General features: G+C 30.9%; 1 protein-coding gene across 13 annotated transcripts in view; it reads right to left on the reverse strand.

Moving 5' to 3' along the window:
* LOC116842028 overlaps positions 1 to 7,433 on the reverse strand; it is a 633,651-nt gene that overhangs the window by 51,837 nt on the left and 574,381 nt on the right. The window lies entirely within an intron of this gene.

Consider the following 7,433-nt stretch of genomic DNA (forward strand, 5'->3'; position numbering starts at 1 on the left):
AAAAAAAAAAAAAAAAAAAAATTAATAGAAGTGGAATTCTCTAAATCTTAGAGGATTTTATTCTTATATATGGCTTCAAGAGGATTGCTTTGAAATCAAAAGAAAAATAATCTTAAACACAATTCTTAAAGATAGAAGAATTTCATATTGAATGTACAGTGCAAATCTATTTGTTCTTAATCTAAATTTCTTCTTATATATTACTTCAACTCAAAAATATTTCTTCTGATTTAATAAATTTTATCGCATTCACACGAAAGATCAGAAAACTTCGACCGGAGTGCTTGTGTGTATCTGTAGATGTCCACTTTTAATGTCATATGAGATGAAAAACATCAGACTCGGCTGGGATCGAACCCAGGCAACCACTTTTCCCACTGAGCTATTTAAGACTTCATGTTTGTGACATCTATATACCCAGTGAAAAATAATTCGTTGATTAACGTCAAAATGATATCAAACTGACGTCGGTTTGACGATTTCAACGTCGGTTTGATTGAAACGTCGACAGTGAATTGACGGTGGAAGTTCTAAGCGTGGTGCTTGGTTTCAACCAACCGTACACAACGAACAGCGACAGTACGCAGCGAAACAACTGTTCTTCGCGTCTTTCGTACTGCACGTAAGACGGCATTGTGTTTCAAATTAACATATTCCTCTTGATATAGCAGAACACAATTAGAATAATATTTCATAAATGCACGATGAGTGGTTCTCTTTAATGAAAAATGGAATATGCTTTTTGTAAGATATTTCTTTTAGAACATGGGGTTAGAGGAAAATTCATTTTACGTAGAATACTTTTTTTTTTGATGGCTCTCTCTCTGTATGTATATATATTTATTTATCTTTGGAGCTTTCGTTCGAGGACATTGTGGTAAAAAACCTAGGAGAACAAAGAACGTGGTTTTTCCATTTCGATAGTAGTCTGCAGAACAGCGAAAACAATTTCCAGTTTATATATATATATATATATATATATATATATATATATATATATATATATATATATATATGTGTGTGTGTGTGTGTGTGTGTGTGTGCGCGCGCACACGACGCAGCGACAACGAAACGGAAAAAAACTTTCTGTTAAGAGAAAGTAAACGACGTCAAATCGATCGCTGTCGCGTAAGCCGCTTTTTCTGCCGCGGCAGTTCCGATTTAACAACGCGCAACGGCGAATAGCCGAGAAAAAGCGCAATAATCGTTATCCACATACGTTCGACAGAAAAAAGGCCGAAATAAAAGTGGCACATGGCAGTCGTTACATTTGATACACCAGTAGTTTGGGGATAACTATGACCCTGTGTATGGATGAAGGTATATATCTATGTTTAACGGTATAGAACTTCCGAAATAATTGTGGCAAAGTTAATGGATTTCGTATCTATTGTAACGGAATATATTTACATCTTCCCTTCTCACAAATAAAAATTTCAAAAGCTACATATTCGTGTCCCATCTATCTTGCATTGATTATCGTGTATTGAAAAGTGATACGAGAACTGTCAATTTTGCGAATGATACGTTATAAGACTTAAAGGAAATCCGTTAAGCTTTTTCGCGCAGAGAACGGAAGATAATAAAAAATTTCCCATTACACGAGAATAGCTTCATTCCAGTTGAAAATAATTGTCGCTTGTTTTTGGATTATAGTCGAATAGCCTCAACTAATTCTTAGTTGAAGATTTACGACTGCAGTGTAAAAACATTGATTGGAGCAACTAGAACTGAGCGAACCTTCTTTTTTTAACTTGTCAAAGTTGCACATGGCGAACTAATTGCCTTAATTCTTTCAGTATAATTTGGTATTCTTGGGATTTTTTATGCATGTTAAACGAACAAAGTATATAGAAAAATTTAATAATTACAATGTTGATTTAATTATTCCGCAAGATAACAGCAACAAAATGAATTTTCAAATGTAGTAACTAGTACAAAATTTAACTAAGTTTTTCTTTTGAGTTGAATGAGTTACATGCGTTATCAAAGAGAACAATATAACATCGATAAATTTTTTCTTTAAATGATATATACCAAGCATGAATTGTTGATTTAAATACAATATCTATCTAATTTATAATAAAAAAAATTAGTAATTTTAATGCAGCAATAAAAAAAGTATAATACTCAATAAGGTGTTAGCAACCAGAAAAATCCAAAAAAAGCGAACCTATAGTCAAGTCCAAAGCAATATGACTGAATATTATATCGTACATGACTGAACATCATATGAAGTTTTAAGTGATAAAGTTTATTCGTTTATATCTCGCCGTAACGAGAATTTATCTGTGGGCAAACGAGATAGTCAGTGCACCTTATTGATGGTCGTTGAAATGTATATTCGAACTCTGTATATTGTAACTTATTCTTCAAACTTAAGGAAAATGTTGTAATGATTTCTTTTAATTGAATTAATCTCGCAAATCCATCTCCCTAATTATCAAAATCGTTAGTTTAATGTATGAAAATGTTAGTTTATTGTCTGACTTATTTAACTTTTCATCAAGAGATAAAATTGCTCATATTATACAGTTTCCAACTTTTTCGTAGTTGAAAAAACATTTATAGCTTCTGTATAATTATGTTTTAGCTCTATTAACCTTTTATTCTCTTGACTAAATTTTTCTTCCGAGTTGAATGAATTATCAAAGAGAATAATATAACATCTCAATAAATTTTTTCTTCAAATAATAATTTAATGTTTTTATAATTCGTCGGATAATGATTTTTTTAAAATATAATTTGTTTGATGCTACTTTTCTATGCTAAGATATCGACGAGCGGCGAATCGAATCCTAGAGGCTATTCGGCGAATTTATATTGATACTCAGATAACATGCATGTCAAAAAGATGTCGAAAAGATATCTAAAAAAACATCTTATATAACATTTTGTTGCATAAGACGTCTTTTAGATATCTTTTCGACATCTTTTAGACATGCATGTTATCTGAGTAATGATATGATTTCTCTGTTTTTTAGATGAAATTCTCACATCAAATTGTCAAACATACTTAATTTTTACTCAATTTGATTGCAATTGATACAACAAAATTTGCCTAATCCACAGACAATTAATTTTATCTGATCTTTTTTCTCAATGTATACATCAGTCGAAAGTGAATTCTTCGCGTACTGTTCAATATTGATTTCACGTCATCACAAAGTTACATGCGTATTATTTGAAAAAAAAATGATGGATTTATACGAAAATAACCGAGTGCAATTTTTCGAAAAAAGCATGGTGTTACGAACGCGAGTAAAAGTGTGTCGCGTAATATTAAATGTAGAAAACAAACCTTAACTCTCACGATTCTGCGATGAGTGCTTTACTTTCGGATTAATAAGTTGCGCGAGGTTGTCCGGCCCTCATAACGGAAACTTTAATAATAACATTTTGCATTTGATAGTTACTTGATAGCAGTGTTTGATAGTATATTGCCAACGTTTAGTAATCGAATTATTATTTAAAAATAATATAATATGCGAGTGTAAAGTTTAATCTCATGTGACAATCTGCTGGCAGACTGTGCGTGATTCTGGATCGTGGAAGCGTTTAGTCCAGCATTACACACAGTACGTCGCGTTGCCAGAAGATTGTCAACAGATTTAAATATTTCGAATGGGACTCTTTTATCTAAATAGCTCGTTCCACCGCATCAGCGATATTCATTTGTTAATTTTCTTTAATTAATAACATTTTGATGGTTACTTGATAGCAGTGTTTGATAGTATATTGCCAACGTTTGGTAATCGAAGTCGTAATTGTTATTTAAAAATAATATAATATGCGAGTGTAAAGTTTAATCTCATGTGACAATCTGCTGGCAAACTGTGCGTGATTCTGGATCGTGGAAGCGTTTAGTCCAGCATTACACACAGTACGTCGCGTTGCCAGAAGATTGTCAACAGATTTAAATATTTCGAATGGGACTCTTTTATCTAAATAGCTCGTTCCACCGCATCAGCAATATTCATTTGTTAATTTTCTTTAATTAACCCTCGGTTGTCACACATGCGCCGCGTAACAAACTTGTCACACAGGATCTGATGAACCTTGTATCAAATTTCAAAGTGCCACTACTCTCAAATAAATGGACATAATGGCACCAAAAAAATATTAAAGAAACTTCAATATTTGTAGAATATATTACTTGTATCAAGAAATCCAAATATATATATATTTTCATATATAAAAAAATTCGTGAAATTACCAATTTCAGCGATTTTTGATGTCCCATGAAAAAAATCATAATTTTTAAAATTTTTAATATTTTGAGCTGAAAATTTAACTGAACGAGGTCTAGATATGATACTTTATAAAAAAAAAAAAAAAATAATAGGATATGGGTGTTTAAAAAAAGATATTTATTTAGACAGACGAAAATGAGCTTTTTTTCTATTGATTGAAATAAATGAAATTTTTATTGAAAGACAAACATTTTTCTTAGAAAAATCACACAAAATATGAGTAAAAAATATAGAAAAACATCAAGGACTAAAAAATCAGGGTCTGCTGGACCCTGGATGACAACCGAGTGTTAATAAAATAATAATTATCCCGGCTGTTTGCAAAATGATAAAAGTTTTTTATCCATATGAACGAATGTAAACGTTGTGTCAGATATATACCTGTATATACTTATATATACCTATATATACTTCTGTATGAGACGAATCCTCTAAGGCAAACGATTCGCCGCTTGTCGATATCTTAGCATAGGAAAGCAGCATCAAACAAATTACATTTGAAAATTGAAACTATTCCGCTTTCAGTGAGAAAGCGAATATTTCTGTATGTCACTGATTCAATTTACGATATTAATCATCAAATTGATTAAACAATCAATAAAAAATAATCTTTCCTTTACAGTGATATTGGATATTCTGTGATCTTATTTAATATTTATAAGTGATTTTCTTTAGAAGTTATATACATACTTTAACAGTTTACGTGCGCGCGCGCGCGTTTTCTTTATATACGAAGATTGTTTAAAAAGTACGCGGCTCAATATAGAAATAGTGCGGATTCGGTCAAATCTGCATTATTATATTTAATTACTAAATCTGCGGTGACGACTGAAACGGCAGGAAAGTCAATAATACATGTCAAAGTCAAGGTCATAAAAGGTGAATTCCATTTTGTAAAAATATACCGATATTAACCAGTTGACTGGCATTGACGCGTTCCTGTGTAAAAAAAAAAGATATACCAAAAAAAATATTGACGTAACAATGCATGCATTGTTTTATTTTTCCTTAGTCAAAATTTTTATAAAACTCAGTACTAGGGAGTTTTTGGATCGTTGAATACAAATTTGGGGTTAAAATTGAAAAATTTAAGACGACAGATTCAATATGAATCTTTTAGAAATTAAATAAAGCCCCCGGATTTTCATGAAAATTGATAATGGGGCAGTTTGTGGGTTGTTTTATACCGAATTTTTGGAAAGAGTGATGCCACTGGTCCATAGGCCATGTGCCTCATTTCTGAGCAGTGAAAAATGTACTTAAAATGGGAACCAAATTAAAGGCCTTGATAAGCTGATTACAAAGATATAAGTTTTAGAGCCGCCCAGTGTATCGTTCCAACACTACGATCCAAAAGGTCCCAAATTTTAGGCTACTTTCAAATTGATGTGTTTTTAGCAAAACTTAATGGTTTTAAAAAATTCAAAATGCTATATTTAATAAAATTAAATGAAGAATTTAATGGTATAAATTCCATGTTCCAAACTGATCGGAAGTAGAAAATTCCAACTGGAACAGCAATTTCCGGTTGATTTTGGAACATAAAGTACATAGGAAAATGTAACTTAACCTACTTAACCTACTTAAAAAACATTAGAAATACTCAAATTGTTGTTGCTTAATCATTTTAAAAGCTAGATCAAACAAAACTCAACTTTTGAAATAAAATGAAATGAAAGAAACATAAAGAAAGTAGCCTAAAATGTGGAACCTTTTTGGACCGTAATGTTGGAACGATACACTGGGCGGTAAAACTTATATCTTTGTAGCTCATCAAAGCCTTTAATTTGTCTATACCTATTTTAAGTACATTTTTCACTGCCTAGAAATGAAGCACATGTTGGCGTCACTCTTTCTATGTGGAAAAAATACCAGATTTTTTGTAAGGAATAAACTGACTTTTTTTATCAAACTTCAAAACTCATGATAAATTCATACAGATAGAGAGAGATTGCAATTAATAATATTAACTTCTTGATTGGCAAGCTGAATTCCGCAAAAATGCTTGAGCCGACGATTTTCAAAAAAGCAGTGTCATTAAAATTTTGTTCCTAGCGATTTTTAAGGTTACTAATTACGAATATAAAAACTTTTCAAAATTCAAAATAGACCTAACATGACAACTAAAATTATAATTAATATTTTTTAAATTCACTATTGAAAAGAGTGACTTCAAATACCCCAAAATGCATTTCAAAATTTTTGTAAAGTTTTTACATTTTTCTCAATTTAAGGTTGGCTATAATTATATTCCAGAAAATTGAATTAGGGCCTATGAGAGTTCAAACACTGGTGCTGTAGTGTGGTAAAAAACTAATATTAATACTAGTGAATGTCCTCCATACGGTGCGGGAGGAAAATTTATTTATTAATTATTCATTAAAACATAATTTTTTAACTTTCTTCTCGCATCGTATGGAAGACATTCACTAAGATTAATATCAGTATTTTACCACAATACAACACCAGTGTTTAAACTCTCATAGGTCCTATTTCAATTTTCTGATTTGTATCAGAAGAGTTCTTTCCTCTTAATATTTTTATAATTATATCCGTTACCTTTAATTTCGAAGTTCACTGTTGAATACCTCATTTTAGAAATACTTCTAAATACCCAATTTTAGAAATGTTGAACTAGCAGGAGTATTAAAACAATATTGCGCTTTTGCCAGTCAAAGCGAACAAAAAACATATTGATAATCATGTGTCTGATTGCAAAATAGTTGCAGTTTATTAATATGTATTATATTATATATAGATATACGGATAAACAATGTTTTACATAATAGCGAAATTTTTTGTGATCTCATCACGAGAATACAAAGAAGAATTCCATTTTTCACGAAGGTGTTATTAACCACAAGCTGAAGAATTTTACGTTAAAGATGAAAGTGAAGCTTCGTTACGCGAGCGTTTCTTTGTTCTTGCGATGAATGCACAAATTAGATTTAAAAATCAAAGAGTAAATTCTCGCTCAGCCAATTCTGCTTTTCGCGGATCCATCTAATCAAGTTGTTGCAATAGGAAGAACGATATGCAAGGACCGGGAATTTTCTTCAGTCACATCCACTGTCTTTATACATGCGCGTGTATATTTGTGTGTGTATATATAATATATAATATATATATATATATATATATATATATATATATATATATATATATATATATATATATATA

This window comes from Odontomachus brunneus, unplaced genomic scaffold (genome assembly GCF_010583005.1).
Source record: "Odontomachus brunneus isolate Ranch 3 - 2012 unplaced genomic scaffold, Obru_v1 Obru_scaffold_002, whole genome shotgun sequence".
In the NCBI taxonomy this organism is placed as follows: domain Eukaryota; kingdom Metazoa; phylum Arthropoda; class Insecta; order Hymenoptera; family Formicidae; genus Odontomachus; species Odontomachus brunneus.